The sequence below is a fragment of the Psammomys obesus genome, unplaced genomic scaffold, assembly GCF_907164565.1.
Source record: "Psammomys obesus unplaced genomic scaffold, mPsaObe1.curated_primary_1811, whole genome shotgun sequence".
Taxonomy (NCBI): Eukaryota; Metazoa; Chordata; class Mammalia; order Rodentia; family Muridae; genus Psammomys; species Psammomys obesus.
Genome location: NW_026596073.1, coordinates 38,034,120 through 38,060,886, shown reverse-complemented (window position 1 = coordinate 38,060,886; position 26,767 = coordinate 38,034,120).

The following is a 26,767-nucleotide window of genomic DNA, read 5'->3' as shown; positions in this document are numbered from 1 at the left end:
TTTGATTGCTGAGTAGTATTCCATTATGTAAAAATACCACAATTTCTGTATCCATTCCTCTGTTGATAAACGTCTGGGTTGTTTCCAGGTTCTGGCTATTACAAATAGAGCTCCTACAAACATGGTTGAAAAAATGTCCTTATTGTGTACTTGAGCAAATTTTGGGTATATACCTAGGAGTAGTATAGCTGGATCTTGAGGTAGCACTACTCCTACTTGTCTGAGAAAGCGCCAGATAGATTTCCAAAGTGGTTGTAACAATTTTCATTCCCACCAGCAATGGAGGAGGGTTCCCCTTTCTCCACAACCTCTCCAACATGCTTTGTCATTTGAGTTTTTCATCTTGGCCATTCTGATGGGTGTAAGGTGAAATCTCAGGGTCATTTTGATTTGCATTTTGCTAACAGCTAATGAGGTTTAGCATTTCTTTAAGTGTTTCTCTGACATTCGATGTTCCTCTATCAAGAATTTTCTGTTTAGGTGCGTTTGCCATTTTTTAATTGGATTACTTGGTTTGTTGCTTTTCTGCTTCTTTAGTTCTTTATATATACTTGATATTAGCCCTGTGTCAGATAAAGGGTTAGTGAAGACTCTTTCCTAATATGTAGGCAGTCATTTTGTTTTGATGATGGTGTCTTTTGCTTTACAGAAGCTTTTCAGTTTCATGAAATCCCATTTATTGATTGTTGCTCTTAGAGCCTGTGCTGTTGGTGTTCTGTTCAGGGGGTTGTCTCCTGTGCCAATGAGTTCTAGGTTGTTCCCCACTTTTTTTTCCAACTGATTTAGAGTATCTGGTTTTATGTTGAGGTCCTTGATCCACTTCGACTTTAGTTTTGTGCAGAGTGATAAATATGGATCTCTTTTCATTTTTCTGCATGTAGACATCCAGTTGGTCCAGCACCATTTGTTGAAGATGCTGTCTTTTTTCCATTGAATGGATTTGGCTTCTTTGTCAAAAATTGAGTATTCATAGGTGTGTGGGTTTATTTCTGGGTCTTAAATGAGGTTCTAATGATATCCTTTCTGTTTCTATGCAAATACCATGCAGTTTTTATTACTGTTGCCCTGTAGTACATCTCGAGATCAGGAATGGAGATACCTACAGATGATCTGTTGTTGTACAAGAACATTTTGGAGATTCTAGGTTTTTTGTTCCTCCATATGAAGCTGAGAATCGTTTTTTCAAGGTCTGCAAAGAATTGAGTTGGTATTTTGATGGGAATTGCATTGAATCAGGAGATGGCTTTTGGCAGGATGGCCATTTTCACAATGTTAATCCTACCAATCCATGAGCACAGTAGATCTTTCCACCTCTGATGTCTTCTTCGATTTCTTTCTTCAGAGACTTGAAGTTTTTCTCAAGTAGGTCTTTCACTTGCTTGGTTACAGTCACCCCAAGGTACTTTATGTTATTAGTGGCTCTTGTGAAGGGTGATGCTTCCCAAAATTCTTTCTCAGCCTTTTTGTCTTTGGTATACAGGAGGGCTTCTGATTTTTTTTTTTTAGTTGATTTTGTATCCTGCCACTTTGCTGAAAGTGTTTATCAGCTGGAGGAGTTCTCTGGCTGAATTTTTGGGGTTGCTCATGTATACTATCATATCATATGCAAATAGTGACACATTGACCTCTTCATTTCCAATTTGTATCCCCTTGATCTACTTTAGTTGACTTATTGCTCAGGCTAGGACTTCAAGTACTATGTTGAAGAGATATGGAGATAATGGGCAGCCATGCCTTGTCCCTGATTTCAGTGGGATTGATTTAAGTTTCTCTCCATTGAGTTTGATGTTGGCTATAGGCTTACTGTATATTGCCTTTACTATCTTTAGGTATGTGCTTTGTATCCCTGATCTCTCCAAGACTTTATACATGAATGGGTGTTGGACTTTGTCAAATGCTTTGTCAGCATCTAAGGAGATGATCATGTGGTTTTTCTCCATCAGTTTGTTTATGTGGTGGATTACATTGATGGATTTCCTTATGTTGAACCACCCTTGCATGCCTGGGATGAAGCCTATTTGGTCATGGTGGATGATATCTTTGATGTGTTCTTGGATTTGGTTTGCAAGTATTTTATTGAGTATTTTTGCATCAATGTCCATAAGAGAGATAAGTCTGAAGTTCTCTTTTTTTGTTGGATCTTTGTATGGTTTAGGTATCAAGGTGACTGTGGTTTCATAGAATGAGTTTGATAGTGTTCCTTCTGTTTCCATTTTGTGGAATAGTTTGAGGAGAATTGGTGTGAGCACTTCCTTGAAGGTCTTGTAGAATTCTGTGCTAAAGCCATCTGGCCCAGGGCTTTTTTTGGAGGGGAGACTGTTAATGACTGCTTCAATTTCCTTGGGTGATATAGGGCTATTCAATCTTTCTACCTCATCTTGACTTAATTTTGGTAGATGGAATCTGTCAAGAAAATTATCCATTTCATTTAGATTTTCAAATATTGTGGCATATAGGCTTTTGTAGTATGACCTAATAATTGTTTAGATTTCCTCAGTGTCTGTAGTTATGTCCCCATTTTCATTTCTGATTTTGCTGATTTGTATAGATTCTCTCTGTTTTTTAGTTTGGCTAAGGGTTTGTCTATCTTGTTGATTTTCTCAAAGAACCAGCTTTTTGTTTTATTGATTCTTTGAATAGTTTTATTTGTTTCTAATTGATTGATTTCAGCCCTGAGTTTGATTATTTCCAGCCGTTTGCTCCTCTTGGGTGTATCTGCTTCTTTTTTTTTCTAGGGTTTTCAGTTGGGCCATTAAGTTGCTTGTATGTGATGTTACAAATTTCTTCTTGCAGGCACTTAGTGCTATAAATTTTCCTCTGAGCACTGCTTTCAATGTGTCCCATAAATTTGGGTATGTTGTGCCTTCATTTTCATTGAATTCTAGGAAGTCTTTAATTTCTTTCATTATTTCTTCCTTGACCCAGCTGTCATTGAGTAGTAAATTGTTCAGTTTCCATGTGTGTAGGCTTTTTGTTTCTGTTGTTGTTGATGTCCAGCTTTAGTCCATGGTGGTCAGATAGTATACAAGGGATTATTTCAATCCTTTTGTATCTGTTGAGGCTTGCTTTGTGACCCACTATATGGTCTATTTTGGAGAAGGTTCCATGCAGTACTGAAAAGAAGGTATACTCTTTTGAGTTTGGGTGAAAAGATCTGTCGACATCTATTAGGTCCATTTGATTTAGGGATTCTATGAGTGCTTTTATTTCCCTCTTTGGTGTCTGTCTAGTTGATCTTCCCTTGATGAGAGTGGAGTGTTAAAGTCTCCCACTATTAAGGTATTAGGATCAATGTGTGATTTAAGCTTTAATGTTTCATTGACGAATGTAGGTGCTCTGGTATTTGGGGCATAGATATTCAAGATTGTGATGTCCTCTTGGTGGAATATAGTGTCCCTCCTTATCTTTTTTGATTAGCTTTGGATGAAAGTCTATTTTATTAGATATTAGGATGGCTACTCCACGTTGTTTTCTGGAACCATTTGCTTGAAAAACATTTTTCCAGCCCTTTACTCTGAGGTAGTGTTTATCTTTGTTGCACAGGTGTGTTTCTTGGATGCAACAGAATGTTGGATCCTGTTTCCGTAACCATTCTGTTAGCCTGTGTCTTTTTATTGGTGAGTTGCGTCCATTGATATTGATAGATAATATTGACCAATGCATGTTAGTTCCTTTTGTAATGGAGTCGGTGATCTTACTCTGTTTCATTGCTTGTTTTCTTTTCATTTTTGTTGGGATATTATCTGTATGCCCTGTTTTCTTGGGTGAAGTTGTTTTCGTTGGATTGGAATTTTCCTTCTAGTATCTTCTGTAGGGTTGGTTTGCTGTGTAGAGATTGCATAAATTTAGTTTTGTCATGGGATATTTTGTTTTCTCCATCTATGTTGATTGAAAGCTTTGCAGGGTATAGTAGTCTGGGTTGACATTTGTGATCTTTTAGAGTCTCCATGATACTTGGCCAGGCCCTTCTGGCTTTCATAGTTTCTGATGTGATTCTGATAGGTCTACCTTCAGACGTTACTTGGCCTTTTTCCCTTGCTGCTTTTAGTATCTTTTCTTTGTTTTGTAGATTTAGTATTTTGACTATGATGTGACGTGATGTGTTTCTTTTCTGGTCTAGTCTATTTGGTGTTCTGTAGGCCTCTTGTATATTTATGAACATCTATTTCTTTAAGTTGGGAAAATTTTCTTCTATGATTTCCTTGAAAATATTTTCTGGACCTTGGAGCCTGGAGTCTTCTTTTTCATCAATTCCTATTATTCTTAGATTTTGTCTTTTCATAGTGTCCTTAATTTCTAGGATAATTTGTATTGGAACTTTTCTGGTTTTACTTTTTCTTTGAGAGAAGTATCAATTTCTGCAAGTGTGTCTTCGGCTCCAGAGATTCTCTCTTTCATCTCTTGTATTCTGTTGGTGATGCTTACTTTTGTGGTTCCTGTTCTTTTCTCCAAGTTCTCCAGCTCAAGGGTTTTCTCATTTTGTGTTTTCTTTATTGATTCTAATTCTGTTTTCATGCCTTGCACCATTTCTTTCATCTGTTTGAATTTGTATTCCTGTCTCTCTATGATGGTCTCTATTTCTTTGTTCATTTCCTTTTTATATGCCTCTAATTTTATCTCTACTTGTGCCTCTATTTTTTTGGTTATGTTTGCCTGTGTTTTTTTAAGGATTTTGTCTATTTCTTCTTTCTTTACCTCCAATTGACTGGCCAACTCTTTGAAAGTTTTGTTCATTTTCTCTTTATGAGCCTCAAATAATTGGGTAAGGTAAGCATTGCTTTAAAGTCATTTTCCTGTGCTTCTGAATAATTGGAGTATCCATCAATTTGGGGGTTTGCTGATGAAGTGATGATGTCCTGATTTACGTTGGAAGTGTTCTTTTGCCTACCCCTGGCCATTGGCTTATCTGAAACCTTCCCTGTTTGTTTTTGGATTCTGCAGATCAGACTGGTATTGTTTCTCACCTTCTCCAAACAAGTCCCCGGGTAACCAAAGTTTTCACCTTCTGTGATGTTCCCTGTTGTTTAGAAAGCCTTGCCATTGTTTTCCTGGGTTAGCGGTCCTTCCTTTCACTCATCAACTCAGTTGTTTAGCTCTTCCACAGCTCAGAAACTGTGTGCTAGTCAGCATCTTGGCTCCACCCCCAAAACCCACTTCTCTTAAAGAGATGTTCTATCCATTGCTCTGAAATCATCAAGAAATGGTATATGGCTTAATACTTTCACTTATTTTTTGATGTTTTTAAGCTCCATTACCCTGTTCTGTCACTTGAATTCCTTCCATACCATTTACCATATGCCCCATTTCACCCTTCAATCCAAAGTATTCTCCAAAAATCTGTTAACAGGATCTTTTTAAATTATCAAACATAATGTGTTCCTCCTCTATTTCACTAATTCCCCAAGCCAATTAGATGAAAGAACAGAGAATAAATCTATTGTTAGAATATTTATCCCAATAAGATCTAAGGATAAACTGTAACCTATATGTCAAAACTTAGGCAAGAGGTGTTTTTGTAGTTGTTGTTGTTATTATTTGTTTGTTTTTTAAAGAAATATTTTTTTGTCATATTCTCCTCTCTGCTAAGCTTAAGGTCTTCTTATTTGTTAAAACTATTAGTTCATCCTTACTTATGTTCTTTTTTTCCTACATGAATTTTATGAAAATTTTTATATTTTTTATTGTTAATTTTTAAGGAAATACTGCTCCTCCCTTATAAAAGTGCACATATGAACAGAAATAATGTTAATATTTATTGATTTCACTATGAGCCTTTTAATAGTTCTTGGCACTTTATATTTCTTGAAACACAACAAAATATTGAATGTATGTGATTACATTTGCTACGTGTTTTGTAAGTTAGCACCTGCAAACACAGTGGAACAAAAAAACGCTCTGTGCTCCATAAATTCTACTGTAAAAAATGTGTCTGTTATTATCTATTTTAATTATGATTTTGCCTGCTCTGATTTTATTTTTCAGTGGCCATGAAGGGGAACCTTCTTCTCCTACAGGATTGCCCCATCCAGCCTTGATATGAGCTATGTGACTAGTTTTATTGTAACTTGTTATGCCATGCTTGGTTGATAACTGTTAAAGGCCTGTTTTTGTTGTTGTTGTTGTTGTTGTTGTTTTGTTGTTGTTGTTGTTGTTGTTTGAGGAGAAATGGAGGAGGAGTGGATCTGGGAGAATGGAGAAGTGGAAGAGAGGGAGTGGGAAGAGAGGAGGGAGGAGAAACTGCAGTCATGAGAAATGTAAATAAGTAAAAATTTAAAATATTATATATAAAGATTCTAGAAGTAAACAATTCCAAATTTTAATATTACCTGAGATTTTTGGACTGCAATTGAAGCATCATAGCATCCTGCTCTGGCTGCTCTGCAATATGAATCATTCGTTTACACCTTATACCTACATCATGATAAGATACCCACACACTGCTCACTCATCAGCCACTTTAGTTACCAGATGGACTGTTTCACTGTGCCTAACTGTGGTCAAGCAGCTCTCCTGCTGTAGAGTATCACCAAAGGGTGACAGTGCTAAGTCATGGTATTAGAATGTGACAGAGATATGCTATAAAGTGAACCTAAAGTGAGAAGGCTGAAGTTATCCATTCAATGAAGTTGCCTGTTTTCTCCCTCTTCTGATATCTACCATGTTTGCCTTTCAGGATTAGGACTGAGCATCTTTCTCTTGCTTAGCTTCTTTAGGTGTACATCTCCTTCTTGCTTAGCTTCTTTAGGTGTACATATTTTAGTATGTTTATCCTATATTATATGTCTAATAACCACTTATAACTGAGTAGATATCGTGTGTGTTTTTCTGCTTCTGGGTTACCTCACTCAAGATGATCTTTTCTAGATCCCACCATTTGCCTGCAAATTTCATGATTTCTTTGTTTTTAATAGCTGAGTAGTATTCCATTGTGTAAATGTAACACAAATTCTGTATCCATTCTTCCACTGAGGGACATCTGGGTTGTTTCCAGGTTCTGGCTATTATGAGTAAAGCTACTACGGAAATGGTTGAGCAAATGTCCTTGTTGTATACTTGAGCATATTTTGGATATATGCCAAGTGCTATAGCTGAATCATGAGGTAGCACTATTCCTAATTCCCTGAGAAAGTGCCAGATTGATTTCCAAAGTGGCTGTACAAGTTTATATTCAAACCAGCAATGGAGTAGGGTTCCCGTTTCTCCACAACCTCTCCAACAGCCATTATGATAGGTATAAGGTGAAATCTCAGGTTTTTTTTTTTTTAATTTGCATTTCTCTGATGACTGAGGACGTTGAAGATTTCTTTAAGTGTTTCTCTGCCAATCGATATTTCTCTACTGAGAAATCTCTGTTTAGCTCTGTACTCCATTTTTAACTGGGTTACTTGATTCGTTGCTGTTTAACTTCTTCAGTTCTTTATACATTCTGGATATTAGCCCTCTGTCAGATATAGTGTTGGTGAAGATCCTTTCCCAATCTGTAGGCTGTCATTTTGTTCTGATGACAGTGTCCTTTGCTTTACAGAAGGGTTTCAGTTTCATGAGGTCCCATTTATTTATTGTTGCTCTTAAAGCTTGTGCTGTTGGTGTTCTGTTCAAGAAGTTGTCTCCTGTGCCAGTGAGTGCAAGGCTCTTCACAGAGGGCCTCTGAAACACTCTACCCAGCAGAGTATGGAAGCAGATGCTGATACTCATAGCTAAACTTTAGGCAGAGTACAGGGAATCTTATGAAAAAAGGAGGAGGGAAAAAGACCTGTAGGGGACAAGAGAGCCACAAGGAGAGAAACAGAACCAAAACATCTGGGCATTTTCTGAGACTGATACTCTAACCAAGGACAATGCATGGAGATAACCTAAAACCCCTGCACAAATGTAGCCCATGGCAACTCAGTATCCAAGTGGGTGTGCTAGTATGGGGAAAAGAGGCTGTCTCTGACAGGAGCTCAGTGGCTGGCTCTGATGGGGGGAGCAGCCTTACCAGGCCACAGAGAAGGACTATACAGTCAGTCCTGATGAGACCTGATAGGCTAGGATCAAATGGAAAAGGTGGTGGCCCTCCCCTATTAGTGGAATTGGGGAGGGTCATGGGAGGAGATGAGGCAGGGAAGGTGGGGTTGAGAAGGGCTGAGGGAGGAGGCCACAGCTGAGATACAAAGTGAATATATTGTAATTAATTAATTAATTAGGAAAAATAATTATAAATAATTATGATAGTATACTGACTTTTAATGCTTTTGATATCTTTATATGCTGCCTTTTTTCCATTGTAAAGTTTTAGTTCCTTTGTCAAAAATCAAGTGACCATAATTACCTGGGTTTATTTCCTTGTCTTTGATTTGGTCCCATTGATCCACCAGTCTGTTTCTATGCCAGTACCATGCCGTTTTAATTACCATTGCTCTATAGTACAGCTTGAGATCAGGGATGACAATACCTCCTGAAGATCTTTTATTGTACAGGATTGTTTTAGTTGGTCTGAGCTTTTGTTTTTCCATATAAAGTTTAGAATTGTTCTTTCACAGTTTATAAAGAACTACGTGGTTATTTTGATGGTGATTCTATTGAATCTGTAGATTGCTATTTGTAGTATGTTAATCTTTACTATCCACAAGCATGGGATGTCTTTCCATCTTCCAATTTCATCTTCAATTTCTTTTTTCAGAGTCTTGAATTTCTTGTCATATAGGTCTTTCACTTTCTTGGCTAGAGTTAGTCCAAATAGTGAGGTGACAATGACGTTGACTTAGTATTCCTTTGTATTCGGTTCTATTTGAGAATGATAGAGATATTACAATGGGTGAACAATGGTATCTTCCACACATGACACAGCTCTTTCTCTCTTAAAATGTCAGGTGAAATTATCCAAAGGCACAGCACTAAGCTCATTAACTATGTGTTATGGAGTAACACACAAGGCACACAAGGTCCCACCTTTATCCAAGGATTTAAAGGCAATTAACAGAGTGTAGAACGGGAAGTACAAGAGGTTATGACCTCATCACATATCAGAAAACAATGTTGTGGCGTAACTTTATTTCTTCCTCCTTTATTAAAGTTCCTGGGATTGGACTCATGTGGCCAGGCCTTGTATGCTGAGGGCTTCTGCCTGATGACCAATTCTTTTTGTCACAGTAGCCTACTATTAATTCTAATCATTTTGGGCAGAGTACAGGGAATCTTAGGGAAGTATGCGGAGATAGAAAGATCTGGATGGGTCAGGAGCTCCATAAGGAGACTGACCAACACAGCCAAAAAATCTGGGCTGAGGGGCCCACAGAGATCTATGGATGATCCAACCAAGGACCGTGCATGGAGAGGACCTAGATCCCCTGCTCAGATGCATCCCATGGCAGCCCAGTCTCCATGGGGGAGGGAGGCCTAGTACGGGGAGCAAGAGCTGTCTTGGACATGGACTCAGTGGCTGACTCTTTGATCACCTAGCCCTGGGCAGGTACAGCCTAACCAGACCACAGAGGAAGACAATGCAGACAGTCCTGATGAGACCTGATAGTCTAGGGTCAGAAAGGAGGGAAGGAGGTCCTCCCCTATCAATGGACTAGAGAAGGGGCAAAGGGGGAGAAGAGGGAGAGAGGGTGGGATGAGATGAGGGAAGGGGCTACAGTCAGGATATGAAGTAAATAAATTGTAATAAATAATAAATATTTTTTTCAGAAATGAAAAAGAATTCTTCAAAATTATAAATAATTTAATTTTAAATTTAAATGAATAGTGATTTTGCACAATTGGAGAAAAATTTAAAGAGCACTATTTCTCTTCTCTGATAGTAGGCAATCTATTCTTTTTATCATACCATGCTGTGTAGAACAGACTTTTACTTGAAATATTATGAGATAAGCCATAGAACACATAATGTGGAGAAGATGATATGGATACACAGAGCAATTCAAATTTAAATTTTTGGCAGTATTGTTTTGTAGTTTCACTATGGGCACATATTACAATAAGGTACTAATGTTTTCTAATTAAATTATTTTGCAGTCCACGAATTTATACCCATGGCTTCTTATAGATAAATAACCATCATGATTGGCCAAGATGAGGCACCAGAACTTCAAGAATATTTGCCAAATGAGTCCAGCTTTAACTGTTTTAAAAATCTGCCTCCAGAATTCCCTAACAGCTTATGCTATAAAACAATTTAGACTGAAATTCTATTTATAGATAAGTATTAGCAAATAGTATAAAACACTTAATATATTCAAAGAGCTTCTGGAGAGCTTCATTATGGTACTGTATCAAACACACACAAAATGTCATTCATTTAACATTGTATAAATATATATATGTAATAATAAGGTGTATGTGTATATCTTCCTATTATTCTCCTAGCATATCAAGAGAGTACAGTACAGTTGCCATCGTTAGTTAATGGCATAATAAATTAAACATAATGAGAAGATAGAGATGGATGGATCAAAGACTTGTGGAAAAGGGAATCCCAACTCTTTCCTCTCCTGATAGTTGGTGCTTAACCTGACTTCTCTGGGGTCCATTTGCCAGTTGTGAGAGCTCAATCTCAGATTGCTTCTCACAGCTAAAATATGCATGAAAGGAGTCTCCCTGGGTGAGTGGAGTGATAGCCATTAGTACAGAGAGCTCCTGTCTTTTACTCTTCCTTCTTGCTGCCAGATGGCAAATAACTAATGATTTATAGCCTTAAGTAACAAAACTCAACTCTCTTGGCAAAAACACATACATAAATACATTCACCTAAGATTTCGTGAGCATAGGTGAGTCTAGAACTCATCAGAACCCCTTGTTCTAGTTTAATATTTATTCTTATTGTTTAATCCCATATTCTTATTGTCTTGTTTAATCTCTATTTTTAGTGATCATGCTGTCCTCCCACTCATGCAGGTTTCTTCCTCTGGCAAATACTTCCTTTTGAAGTCAACTGTGTGTCCATAGATGGGTGGACCCAAGTAAGAGAGTTTCAATGACTTTAAATAATTACTACTACTCTAATAGTGTCCCATAACTGTATCAGGCATTCCTCTGTTTGTTTTCAAAACTTCTCTAAATTGAAATTCCTCATTCTGAAAAAAGTAATAATAAATTGCCATGATTATCACATGTGAAATTTCTCCTTTACAGCTAGCTTAGTTAATCTACAGGTCAATGAACTATGAGTTATTACTAGTACCTCTATTTCAAAGAGTCTAAAGCATAGTCAGTTCATGTTATGATCTAAATTGTTTAATATTGAGTTACATGCCTCCCCCCCAACTCAATGTGGCTTAGGTGACATTTTTCTTTTATTTTGTGAAATGAAATGATGTTCATTTGTTAGAAATCATACTTGTAATTTGAAACTTTATCTTTCCCAATGTGGTGATATTTGATTAGATGCTACTTCACAATATCAGGTAGTGAGAGTAACTATAGCAATCACTCAGACCAATTGTCAGAAAACAGCTAAGACCATAGTGTCTTGGGATGATTATCTTTAATGGTAACTATATCAAGGGCATGCAATACATTTTAAACTTGAGTTCTTTTTTTAATTTTATTTTTTTCTTATCAGTTACATTTTATTAACTCTGTATCCCAGCTGTATCCCGCTCCCTCATTCCCTCCCAATCCCACCCTCCCTCCCTCATCTCCACCTTGCCCCTTTCCAAGTCTACTGATTGGGGAGGACCTCCTCCCCATTCATCTGATCCTGTTTTATTAGGTATCTTCAGGACTGGCTGCAAATTCCTCCTCTGTGGCCTAACAGGACTGCTCCTCCCTTGTGTGATGGGGAGGTCAAAGAGCCAGCCATTGAGTTCCTGTTAGAAATAGTCCTTGTTCCCCTTATTATGGGCAAACAATTGGTTACTGAGTTACCACAGGCTACATCCAAGCAGAGGTTCTAGGTTATATCCATACATGGTTCTTGGTGGAGTGTCAGTCTCAGAAAAGACCCTGTGCCCAGATATATTTGGTCCTTGTGGAGCTCTTATCCTTTCCCCATCATACTAACTTCCTTTTTTTATATGATTTCTTGTACTCTGCCAAAGGTTTGGTCATGAGTCTTTGTATCTGCTTTGAAAACACTGCTAGTTAGAGTCTTTCAGATGCCTTCAGTAGACCCCTGTCATACTTTCAATGCACATCCCATCTGTCTTTCTAAACGAGGATTGATCATCTTACCCCATGTCCGCTCTCTTGATTATCTTTTTTAGGTGTATAGATTTCATTATGTTTATCATATTTTATAGGTCTATATAAAAGAGTATATACTGTGTTTGTCTTTCTCCTTCTGGGATATTTCACTCAGGATGATCTTTTCTAGATCCCACCATTTGTCTGCAAATTTCATGATTTCTTCCTTTTTGATTGCTGAGTAGTATTCCATTGTGTAAAAATACCACAATTTCTGTATCCATTCCTATGTTGATGGACATCTGGGTTGTTTCCAGGATCTAGCTATACTACAGAGCAATAATAATAAAAACTGCATGGTATTGGCATAAAACCAGAAAGGAGGATCAATGGAAATGAATAGAAGGCCCAGAAATAAACCCACACACCTATGAATACTCAATTTTTGACAAAGAAGCCAAATCCATTCAATGGAAAAAAGACAGCATCTTCAACAAATGGTGCTGGTCCAACTGGATTTCTACATGAAGAAAAGTGAAAATAGATCCATATTCATCACCCTGCACAAAACTAAAGTCGAAGTGGATCAAAGACCTCAACATAAAACCAGATACTCTAAATCTGTTAGAAGAAAAAGTGGGGAACAGCCTAGAACTCATTGGCACAGGAGACAACTTCCTGAACAGAACAACAACAGCACAGGCTCTAAGAGCAACAATCAATAAATGGGACCTCATGAAACTGAAAAGCTTCTGTAAAGCAAAGGGCACCATCATTAAAACAAAACGACTGCCTACAGATTGGGAAAGAATCTTCACTAACTCTTTATCTGACAGAGGACTAATATCCAGTATATACAAAGAATTAAAGAAGCTGAAAAGCAGCAAACCAAGTAATCCAAATAAAAAAATGGAGAACAGAGCAAAACAGAGAATTCTAGATAGAGGAATATCGAATGGCAGAGAAACACTTAAAGAAATGCTCAACCTCATTAGCCATCAGGGAAATGCAAATCAAAACGACCCTGAGATTTCACCTCACACCCATCAGAATGGCCAAGATGAAAAACTCAAGTGACAACACATGCTGGAGAGGTTGTGGAGAAAGGGGAACCCTCCTCCATTGCTGGTGGGAATGTAAACTGGTACAACCACTTTGGAAATCTATCTGGCGCTTTCTAAGACAATTAGGAATAGTGCTTGCTCAAGACCCAGCTATACCACTGCTAGGTATATACCCAAATTTTGCTCTAGTACACAAAAGGGATACTTGCTCAACCATGTTTATAGCAGCTTTATTTGTAATAGCTAAACTTGAGTTTCTTAAACTTAAGTATACATCTTTTGGAATCATTAAATAGTGCTGTTACATATTTTAATTGATTTATTTATGTGTGTATCTACTTTTAATTCATAAATATTCCTTTAAATTTCTCCATTAAATAGTGGCTTTGGGGAGTTTGATTATGTTGATAGTTTGTAGAATTTCATCTCATTGCAGTAAAGAGTCAAACGTATTATTCTCAATATTTTTTACAAAAATTATATAATATTTGTGTTCTATGCCTGGCAGTGCATGGCAGTGACTTCAATACTTTCAGGGTAAAAGCAAGAAGACACAAGAGTTGAAGGCCAGTCTCACTTGTACTTCAAACCTGAGCTGTGTAGGATCCTGTCTCAAAAATCATATGCTTGTTTCCTGAAGCATAAAATATAGAAGATAATAAACTTAAGGTATGAGACAATAATAATTAGAAAATAATTTGAAAGTAAATATGAGTAGTAAATATTTAAGCTACAGAAATAAAGAACATGAAAATTATGAAACTTAGAGCAAAATTGTATAACTTCTAATACTCTTAAACCAGACTGATCCATTTCTGCTCTTTTACATGTGACATACACAACCAATTTCTTTAGCACAAGAAAAAGACCAGCTTTTATCATCACATACAAAGGACTCTGAGACAGAGTATACAAATGTTCAATCAACACCATCTTCAGAGAGAAAACATAAAAAAGAAGACAGAATCCAGTCCTGGCTGTGCCAAAAGAAAGCCAGAATAGGGGAGGCGGGAATTCCTGAAGAGTGGGCATGGTTCTGTATTTAAAGTGAGAGTATAGACTTTTCAGTCCTTTTCTCAGTAGATGAAGGTCTTAAAAGATGAAAGTTCTGATCTCAGCTCTGTAGGAGACATGGTCACATACTTGCAGCCTTGACTTGCTGTTCTCTTGAAGACATGCCAGCAGAAAAAGAGAAAAGTAGGTGCTTCTATACTGTTATTGAAATAAGAAGACCAGGAGTTCAGTTTAGACTTTCAGCTTATTCAGTGAAAGAGAAGAAAGGTTAAGGAATGAGATGTTGAGATCAATGTCAGTGCCAAGTCAAAGACTGAAAAAGAAAACATACTAGGCAAAAAGGTTTTATGTTTTTAAAAGCAGATGAAATACAAAGTGTGTTATTTTGCTTGAGATGTCTGCACCAGTTTGATACCTGCCATTTGGGGTCTTTTGAACCCTATCTGCTCTGAAAATGTATGCCCCTGCCTCAGCAGGTTACAGTGAGCTAGTGCCATTTGAAGTACATTTAACATCACTAATAGATCTTTCAAATTGTAGCAAATAATCTATAATCAGAAATTATATGATATTTTTCTTCCTTTAAGCAACTAAGTAAAATTATTTTTTACTCTTTTTGTAGCCCATGCATAAGAAATTCAAACAGAAAGAATTTTCTAATGACAATTAAGACCAAAGTAAGGTACTTCCACGGTGCTGTCTTGGGCTGTTATGTTTTTGTATTAAGTAGCATGGTCGACAGCATCTACAGTGTTACACAAAGGCTTTGACTGGTAGCTAGGATGAAGAAGTAGTTTTCAGCACACACACTGAATGTTTATTTACAGAAAATTTAATAGAAATGTCTTATTAGTAAACATATCATTATATAATTTAAAGAGAGAGTACTGACATGTTTCAACATATTTATTGTTCAACTTCTGATAGCTATAAAATTTTCAAAGGTAATTACAAGATGTGATTTCAAGCATACTTTTGTGTTTAGAAAATAAAATCTTGAGCTTCTGATATGTTCTTTTTGTCTTCATTGGTTCTACTCCAATTTTTTCGTTTCTTTTTTAATTTAATTTTATTTTATTAATTACACTTTATTCACTTTGTATCCCCCCATAAGCCCCTCCCACCTCCCTCCCAATCTCACCTTCTCTCCCCTTTTTCTCCAATTTTGACCTCAAAACCAAAGTCAGTTCAGATTATACTGTTACAGTTATTGAAAGAATATTTTTTTTTTTTATGGTCACATACTGGGTAAACGTATCTCAGTACACAAGAGTGTGGGTACATTGGAAATTTCATTTTTTATTAATCTCTAATAACTTATAAAGGATTTACAAGAAAACTGACTTACATGAAATATGTTTAAGATAAAACCCTAAAATATGACTTTTCTTTTTAGTAGTTTGTGATATGCTTTGTTTGCTAAAAAGTTTTTCATATTTAATGCACAACAGTATAAAAGTCTACTGGAGGAAGAGATAACATGCCCAGCCCATTTTCATTCATGAAGTACAGCTCATCTCATATGTCAAGCTATGGATTATTTAGAACTCAGTTTGTTATGATATGAAAAATTTTATGAGAGAGCAGAATAATGATAGAATCCTGAGTCAGGCATTTCCACTATACCGTTACAGGAAGTAGTTGATATTACAGCATCTAACTGTTTTGAGTCCCACATTAAAGCCTGAAAAAATCATTTCACTGAAATTGTGTGTGTGTGAGTGTGTATGAAAGTATGTAACTTTATTTCTAGAATGAAACATTACCGGATGGCATCAAGTCTTCCCAACAGAATAGCAATCTTCACACTTCTCTCTAATTCTTCAGGGTAAACCTGACACAGAAAACAAGATGCATATTCCTGCTTTTGAAACCCTGATGATCACCCCGCCAATACACACACACCATTACCACCATCACCATCTGTCTAGTGTCCTTTGTAGAGTGCATTCCAATCATACATTGACCACCTTCACCTGTCCCTACACTGTGGGGAATTGCTCTCTGTTTTTCATCACTTCATCTAGGGATCTGACTAACTTCAAGTGTTTAAGCAGCACAGTAACTTGAACTTCCTCAGAATGACCTTGTTTTGTTTCTCATTGAAAGCAGCTCTGGATCAGCTGCTAGGTGGAGCTTCCCAGAAGACATGTTAGGCTCCTGTGTGTAAGCATAGCGTCATTAATAGTGTCAGGGCTGGCTCTGCACTGTGGTATGGGTATCAGGCTGGGCCAGTCATTGGTTAGACATTGCCTCAGTCTCTGTTCTCTATCCCTGTGGCTTGGTCTTCATGTGTGTCTCATGGCAAGTGGATTGGTGGGGAGGGGGGAGCTGTTTCTAACATTGACTCTGTTGTCTGCTTTTGGATCACTTCCACTTGGCAGGTCTTGCCTGGCCGCAGGGGATGAGGATAGTCTCAGTCCTGATGCAAGTTTATGTGCTGGAGAGGGGGAGAAGGGTTCCCCTTTTATAGGGGAACAGGGAAATTAGAAGGGGCAAAATGGAGGAGGGGAACTGGGAAGAAAGGGGGGAGGGGCTGCCCTTGGGACATAAAGTAAATAAACATAAATTAATAAAATGGAAAAAAGAAAGTAGCTTCCTTTCCCACTTATCTATCACTATCATAGCATCTCTTTTAGTTCCTTTATCATCCTCACCCCTAACCTGAAAGTATTTACTTTCTTTGTTTATTTTTGTTGTTATTTCTTTGTCCAGAATATAGATTAATTTCTATATCAAGAAAGCTGCAACCTTTGTAATTTAAACATAACCACTTAAAGAAAAAAAATATACATACAAATATTTTTATAACCTATACTAATAATACAGTATCATTTGATATGTAATAGTTAAGAATGTGTTGGTTATAATTACTTGGAAACAACATTGCTCCAAGCACCATTTTCTGGGCCTGCTCCATTTCTCAGAATGGACAGTTCTAGGAAATAGCAGGTGAGGACACTTCTTCCAGCCCCTGACCTGCTAAAGACCAGTTGCAGAAGTCTGCAGGCAAGGCCTACCTCCAGCCATCTGTGCCCAGTCCTCCCCAGCATGCCACATACAAGGCTCTCCCCATTTTCCTGGACCAGTAACCACCTGGAAAATGCAGCATGCACCTAACAACATCTTCTTGGCTCTTTTCATCTTCTGGGCCACATTTCCACCTGCATACCTGTAGCCAATGGGAAACAGCAGCTATCAGGAAGCACCAGCAAACAGCAGGGTGAAGCAGAGCCTGATACCCACCGGGGACCAACAGCATCTGGTGTGCCCCATATCCTGGTCCCCATCCTCACCTGCAGTCTCAGGGTCTGGCAGCCATCAGAGACTACCAATTCCCCCTGTATCTGCAGAAATCTGCTATCTCCAAGGAAAGCCTGAGGACTGTTGCCATCTTGGCCCACCAGCTAATCCTACAATCTTAGAGGCCAACTACCATCAGACACCAACATGTTTGCTAATACCACGGACAGCCAAATGGCTAGAGGCCAGCATAAGAACACAAGCAACAAGACCCAGGGCCAATTGACCACTGGAACACAAATATTCTACCAGAGCAAGCTCAAAAGATACAATCCTACCTGATGAAGCACAAGAAAACAATCTTAAAGCTGAAGTTATGAAAATGATAGAGGCTTTGAAATAGAAAATGAATGCCTCAGAGAAAAAAACATGAAAATACAATCAAACAGGTGAATGAACTGAATAAATCCCTTAAAGAACTACAGGAAAATACAATCAAATGAGAAAAGGGAATAAACAAACTGTTTAATACCTAAAAAAGGGGAAATAGAAGCAATAAAGAAAACACAATCTGAGGCAATCCTGGATATGGAATACCTAAGGAAGAGAATAGGAACTACAGATACAAGAGTCACCAACAATTCTGAATAGAATAGATGAAAGAGAGAATCTCAAGTGTAGAAGATACAATTGAAGAAAATGATACATCAGTGAAAAAAAAAATGTTAAATCTAAAAAGTTCCTGACACAAAATAAACAAGAAATATGGGACAGAATGAAAAGACCTAACCTGTAAATAATAGCAATAGAAGAAGGAGGAAACTCACAGCTCCGAGGCCCAGAAATATTTTCAGGAAAATCATAGGAGAAAATGTTGCCAATCTAAAGAAAGAGATGCCTATAAACACACAAAAGTTTACAAAAGACCAAATAGATTGGACCAGAAAAAAAAAATCTTCCTGACATATACTAATCAAAACACTAAGTGTACAGAACAAAGAAAGAATATTAAAAGCTGCAAGCTTAAAAGGCGAAGTCACATTTAAAGGCAGACCTACCAGAACTATATCTGACTTCTCCCAAGAAACTCTAAAAGCCAAAAGGGCCTAGGAAGATATCTTACATACACAGATTTAAGAGACCAAAAATGTTAGCTTTGACTACTATACCCAGTAAACTTGTAATCACCATAAAGGAAAAGGACAAGATATATCACCACAAAAACAAATTTAAACAGTACCTAACCATAAATACAGCTCTGTCAAAGATACTAGAAAGAACCTTCCAACCCAAAGAGGCTAACTACACCCAGAAAAACATAGAAAATAATACTACATCAACAAACCAAAAGAGAGGAAGCACACACACATGCTCTACAATCAACAACATCAAAATAACAGGAATTAACAACCACTGGCCATTAGCATCTCTCAGTATCAATTGACTCAGCACCCAATAAAAAGTAACAGGCTAACAGAATGGATGTGAAAAGAGGACCCATCAATCTGTTGCATACAAGAAACACACCTCAACAATACAGATACCACCATGGACCAAAGCTGGAATTCAGCAACAACAAAACAGCAGAAAGCCTATTAACAATGGAAAACTATTAACAAATGGAAAGCAAAAAACTACCTACTCAATAACCACTAGGCCGGGAAAGAAATAAAGAAATAAATTAAAAACTTTTTAGATTTCAGATACTCCAACTTATGCACACAATGAAAAAAGTGCCAAGATGAAAGTTCATAGCCTTCATAAACAGGTGAGTTCTCATATTAACAATTTGAAAGCACACCTGAAAGCTTTACAACAAAAAGAATCAAACACACCTAAGAGGAGTAGACAGCAGGAAATAATCAAACTCAAGGCTGAAGTCAATAACTTAAAAACAAAGAGAACAATACAAAGAATCAATAAAACTAAGAGCTAGTTCCTTGAGAAAATAAATAACAGAGACAAACCCCTAGCAAAACTAACTAAAATGCAGAGAGACAGTATCCAAATTAACAAAATCAGAATTAAGAGGGACATATCAACAGACCTTGAGGAATAACAAAGAATGATTAGGTATTACTTCAAAAGCCTGTATTCCACAAAATTGGAAAACTTAAAGAAAATGGGCAATGTTCTTTCTTGATTTCACTTACCAAAGCTAAATCAAATGACGATCTAGTAAATGGTTAAAACAGTCCTATAACCACTGAAAAATTAGAAGCAGTCATCAAAAGGTTCCCAACACCCCCCTTAAAAAAGGCCTACGGCCAGATGGCTGTTGCTCAGAATTCTATCAGACTTTCATAGAAGAGCTAATACCAATACTCCTCAAATTATTCTATAAAATGGAAACAAAAGAAACATTGATTGCCAAACTCATTCTAAGATGCCAAAGTCACCCTGATACCTAATTCACACAAAGACTCAACATAGAAAGAGAATTACACATCAATCTCCCTCATGAACATTGATACAAAAATACTCAGTAAAATAGTCACAAACTGAATCTAAGAAACACATCAAATACTTAAGCCAATGTGAACAAGCAAGCTTCATTCTAGGGATGCAGGGGTGGTTCAATATCTGAAAATGCATTAATATAATCCACCATATAAACAAACTCAAAAAAGGTCATCTGATCATCTCATTAGATGCACAAAATTCAACACCCTTCATGAAAAAGTCTTGGATAGATCAGGGATACAAGGCCCAAACCTAAACATAAGAAAAAGCAATAGATAGCAAACCTATAATAGCCAATTTCAAATTAATTGGAGAGAAACTCAAAGCAGTTCCCCTAATATCAAGGACAAGTCAAGGCTGCTACTCTCTCCATATCTCAATATAATATTTGAAGTACTAGCTACAGCAAGAAGACAACTAAAGGAGATTAAGGGGATACAAATTGAAAAGGGAGAAGCTGAAGTATCACTATTCACAAATGAATATTCTACAAGGGAACTCCTACAGCTGATAAACACCTTCAGCAAAGTGGCTGGATATACAATTAACTCAAAAAAGGAAAATCAGTAGCCCTCCTGCATGCAAAAGACAAAGAACCTGAGCAAAATATGAGGGAAACCACAACCTTTACCACAGCCTCCAAAAACATAAAAATATCAGTGTAACTCTAACCAAGCAAGGAAAAGACCTGTATGACAATAACTTCAAGTCTCTAAAGAAAGAAATTGATCACCTTCGCCTGTGTCCACTTTCTTGATTATCTTCTTTAGGTGTGTAGATTTCATTATGTTTATCATATCTGAAGGTGATTAATCCTCATTTAGAAAGACAAATGGGATGTGCACTGAACTTATGACGGGAGTCTACCACAAAAGGCATATGAAAGACTCTACCTAGCAGTGTTTCAAAGCAGACACTAAGACTGATAACCAAACCCTCGGCAGAGTGCAGGGAATCATATGAAAGAAGGGAAGTTAGTATGATATGGAAAGGATAGGAGCTCTACAAGGACCAAACATATCTGGGCACAGGGTCTTTTCTGAGACTGACATTCAACCAAGGACCATCTATGGATATAACCTAGAACTTCTGCTCGGATGTGGCCCATGGTAGCTCAGTAACCAAGTAGTTTTCCAAAGTAAGGGGAACACGGACTATTTCTAACAGGATCTCAAGGGCAGGCTGTTTGACCCCCCCCCTCCCCCCCGGGGAGGAGCAGTCTGTTAGGCCACAGAGGAGGACTTTGCAGCCAGCCCTGAAGATACCTGATAAAACAGGGTCAGATGAAAGGGGAGGAGGTCCTCCCCTATCAGTGGACTTGGAAAGGGGCAGGGAGGAGACCAGGGAGGGAGTGTGGGGTTGGGGAGGGAATGAGGGAGCGGGATACAGCTGGGACACAGAGTTAACAAAATGTAACTAAAAAGGAAAAAAAAATAATAATAATAAAAGAAAGAAATTGAAGAAGTTATCACAACCCATGTTTTCTACACTCTAAAGTAAAAACAGTGAACTGCCTTGTACTCTGGACATGATATTAACTAACCAATGAGTGGAAGAGGATGCAGGCAGTCCTGAGGAGACTTAATAGTCTGGGGTCAGTTGGTAGGTCAAGGAGGACTCCCCCTTTTGAGGACAAGAGAAGGAGATAAGAGGAGGAGGGAGGGAGGGTGAGACCAGGAGAAGACAAAGTGAAGAGGCTATAATTGGGTTGTAAAGTGAATGAATTAAAAAAAAAATAAAAAAATCATTGAATCAATTTATTCACAACAAACACATTAGAAGTGAAATTATGTTGTAAATTTAATGTCATAAATAATAGCCTATAATAATTTATTAAGATTGCTTATTATTTTTTATTTTTTAAAGAAATATTATAATTCAAAGATGAGAAGACAATTGCTTTTAAATCATCAAACTATAAATGCTGCACATTCTTAAAGACAATATCAGTGTTAATAATTCCTGTGAAATATAGTTCTTTGTTTTTTGTTTTTTTACCTTTTTTTGGTTTTTTTGAAACTGTCCCGAAACTCACTCTGTAGACCAGTCTGGCCTTGAACCTAGAGAGATCCACCTGCCTCTGACTCCCAAGTGCTGGGATTAAAGGTGTGCTTCACCACCTCCCGGCCTGAAATATATACTTCTTAAATTAAACAGAGACTGTGCATTAATAAATAATAAAGTACATATCTCATAATAAAGACAGCAATAGTCATTAAAATTAAGGTCCATTGCACTTTTATTAACATCATATTTCCAAATTAAGCAATCCGAATGGACATGCATTCTTGGTTTTTGTTTGCAGGCATTTGTTTGCTATTTGTGTATTTAAAACCAAGGTCTTGCTCAATAACAATGGCTATATTCAAACTCTAGGGCCTCCTGAGTCAGAACTTTATCAAGTCAAGTTTAAAGAGTTTTGTTTTTGTTTTGTTTGTTTGTATCATGAGGGTTGAGTGTGATCAGCATGTAGACAGCTGACAGACATTAATTTGACATTAACTCTAATTTAGAAACAAAACAGTCCAAGGAAAGGGAGAAGTAAATAGTTTCTGAAACTATTCACTTATTTTGTATTGTAATTTTTTTTTGTTGTTGTTCTCACTGCAGATGTGGTTACCAGATCAAGACCAACATAAGATTTAAAATTCCAACACAGATGGAAGATGTGCTCTCTACAAAGGAGCTACCGATAGTTGGCGTCTGCTGATGAAGGTAGGGTCATTCCTCACTGATAATGTTCCCACTAGTGGTTTTCTCTGCTCCAGTAGATAGGATCATACTTCTGCAATACAGGCAGCACTAACTGTCTTTGTGGTGTACGTAAATATTTTTTAAAGTTGTATTTGACATTGTGAGACTTTTTTTTCACTATATTTTTAAATTATAAACTGTGAAAGGCCTACAGAATCTAATGGGTAGGTCCACGTGTGTTTCCTATTTGACAGGAAGAAAAATGTCTTGTTTTGGTTGATAAATGGCAGCCTTTAATGAATTAATTGCTTAAAACATCATAACGAAATTATTTAGAGAAAAAAAAATCAGTTTTGCAAGTAGTTATCTGTAATGCTTTGTGACCTGTGTTTGTTATCTGATAAATTATGTCCCATCTCAACATCACATTGATGAATATTTATTGTCCCCATTAGAAATTGTCTATTATGAAACTATATTAATTTTGATCACACAAACATTCAATTTGTGCTAAAACTGAGTGATTTATTTTTACTAATGAATTTGTCTGTATGTGGTATTACACTTTTAAACAATATGTGCCTCCTATGTCCTTAACACCTCTTTTAATGCTCCCCCCACTATGCCACAAATGTTTCTTACATGTCGCCATCTAAAGCGTTTATGACCCACGGAGATTAACAAGTACTGTCCCTGTTCATGTATTGCTGGGAGCCTCGCAGGCTCAGCAGTGGGTGCACAGCCAAAGACTAAGGAAGAAAGGATCTCCAGAACACCAATAACAAATTAAGAACTTCTGCAAATAAAAAGAAGAAACAATAATGTCTTACAGTATTTTTACCTATATTAGTAAAAAGCATTTCCTTACACAATAATGCTCGAGAAGATCAGTCATGTTCATTGAAAAGTGTAAAGATGTGTTAGTTCTGACATATGATTGCCCAGAACACAGACAGGCCATGATTCTCTTGAAAGACTCACCTGGAAGCTTTGCAAAAGTCAACCCAAACCCAGGATTTTAGGAAAAAAAAAAAAATCTTAGAAAAAATGTATTATATCCACCTATCATATGTGAAACAGCAGTGTGCGTCTTTTCAGTGGTGATCTAAATATTCATATTTAAGTGGTTCTTCTATACTCATCTATCTCTGCTAAGGGAATTCCTGGAATTAACAGGAAAAGAAACAGTTCGTGTAAAATCCAGTAAACCCCTGGGGTACACAGTGCTGTGCACACACAGGCGTAGGTGTCAAGTAGCTTGAAATGGAAGTTGAGTTTTAATGTTTCCTAGTGAATAACTTTGACTTAGTCACCTCACTTGTAGGGACTGCAGAGAGCCCAGGTACTATAACAAGCACGAAATGACAGTCAGGAAGTAAGCAGAGCGGAAGACACCGTCCTGTTCTTAAAACACTCAGCTCATCTGAAATGCAACTGAAGAGTCACCACTTACGCTTTCTGAATGGTCAAAGAAGTGGCTTGTAAAGATGAGACCTTCCTATTCCAAATATTTTTGAAGGACTCAGATACCTCATTGTTTCTTCGTTCTAAGCGCAAACCCACCATTACTCATTTTGTGATTCTACCACAGTCGTATCAACAATTTTCTGGATTTCATAATTAAGGAAATTTATTTACTTCTTAATTTAATTTTATTTATATATTTATTTATTATAGTTTATTTACTTTGTATCCCTGCTACAGCTCCTTCCCTTGTCTCCTCCCAGTCTCACCCACCCTCTCCCACCCATCCTCCCTCTTCTTCCTTTATGCCCTTTCCCTAGTCCCCTGATAGGAGAGGATATACTCTCCTTCTATCTGACCCTAGCTTATCTGGTCTCATCAAGGCTGACTGAAATTTACATACTTCTTACTAAAAGTAAATAAAGTAAGGTCTATTGATGTCCTAAAAACAATGAAATAAAAAAAATGAGTAATACAGAAATCCTTTATCATTATCAAGATGGCAGCACCATGCATGATTTCTGATAGTCAGTGGTGGTCTCAGCACTTAGCAGCAACAACATCAATGACCTTTAGTCACTAAAAGTATTATATTGATTTTGCCACAACTAATCAGTAAGGAGATGGCAGATGTTTGGAATAGCTGAGAAGAAAAAAACGGTGCTATATATATATATATATTTTTTTAAGTTGGGGGAGATTCCTTATTTTTTTCCTAATACCCTACTGGTTCTGAGGCTTGGAATTTTTTCTATTATTATTATTATTATTATTATTATTATTATTATTATTTACAATTTATTCACTTTGTATCATGGTTGTAGCCCCTCCCTCTTCTCCTCCCAGTCCCACTATCTCTCCCTCTTCCTCTCCTATCCCTCTCCCCTAGTACACTGATAAGGAAAGCCCTCCTTCCCTACTGTCTGACTCTAGCCTGTCACGTCCTATCAGCACGGCCTGGATCTTCTTCCTCTGTGGGCTGGCTAGGTTGCCCCACCAGGGAGAAGTGATCAAGAGCAGGCAACTGAATTCATGTCAGACACTGCCTCTTCTCCGCTTAGTGGGGAACGCACATGGAGACTGAGCTTCCTATGGGCTACATCTGAGCAGGGCATCTAGTTCCTCTTTATGCTTGGTCTTTGGTTGATGCACCAGTCTCTGCAGTCCTCCGTGGAAGCAGTTCTCTTTTGGCTTTGTTGGTCTCCTTATGTGACTCCTGTTCTTTCTGGGTCTTTTTATATCCCCCTTCTTGCATAAGACTCCCTGCTCTCTGAGTGAGATAACCCAGAAGGAGAAAGACACGCATGGTATGTACTCAGTTTTAAGTGGGTATTAGCCATATAACATAGGATAAACATACTAAAATCTACAGATCTAAGGAAGCCAAACAACAAGAAAGACCCTAGAGAAGATGCTTCATTCTCATTCGGAAGCAAAAAAGAGGATAGTAACCAGAAGCAGTACAAGAGAGGGAACAGTACAGGAGCCTACCACAGAAGTCCTTTGAAGGCTCCAACCAGGAAGGGATTGAAACAGATGTAGAGACTCGGGCTAAAAATTTTAAAACAAGACTCGGGGTGAGGGGGAAAACCATGAGTGAAACAAAGACTCTGTTTATGCATAGGATCTATACACATGATTTCCCAAAGACAAGTATCTTGAGGGTTCACTGAGACTTGGGCTTATGTAGCATCCTAAAGAAAGGCAATACAGTATAAGAAAATGATAAAAAGGGAATTTTAGTCTTCTAAAGGTGCAAAGAAGGGAAATCATACCCCATGGAAGAGTCAGTGAATAGAGAGCTCAGTAAAGATTCTGGATTAACAAGATCTAGAGTAGTCTCTAGTTGACAATGATTAATGATTGTCTTCCAGACAGAAAAGAAGGACTGCTTTGCCAACTTATGCCCTATTTTAGGCAAATGAGTGAAGGGCAGGGAACTTGCCATGTCCAGTTCTTCCACTGTCTTCATCTGGAAAAGAAATCTTTATGTCAAATGGCATATCGTGGTCTGCTGAGTCTTCCCACCCACACCACAACTACTCTTGACTAAACACTTTGACAGCAGCGATGGGAAAATTTAAAGAGGACTAGAGTTTAAGCATGGATAAAATGAAATAAAAATGAAATGGCAAACAGCTAAATACATTCTGAACTTTTCAATTCTGAAATATCTGAAAAGTTTCCTGAGAAGTTTTGCTCTCCTTATTTGCATTACAATATAACATGATGTTTTCTTTCAATAGAGAACAAAGATATTTGTACAGCTCTGTATAATGAGTGATTATAACATATTAAAATGTTTTTACTACACTATCACATATCTGAAAATAAGTTGGATTAAAAATAATCATTTCTGATTTGCTTTCTGTATTTTTGAGGCCCAGGCTGGCCTCAAACTCAGTAAGGTGAGGTTGATCTTGAATGCCTGATCACCCTGCCTACACATTCCAAGAGCTGGGATTACTAGCATGTACAACCACACCTGGCTCGACCATTCAGTTTTAAGTGTTGCTTTTAATATTTATGAAATGTTTTGCAAATATTGTAATAGTAATTTAATTAGTACAGAACATAATGTGCTTAAGGATGGCTGCATATAAAACTAAATCAATAAAAACATGAATGCTCCACATGGAGACTGAGATGCCAATGGCCATGTCTTTTTTTAATTAAATTTTTATTTTTTTATATTAATTACAGTTTATTTACTTTGA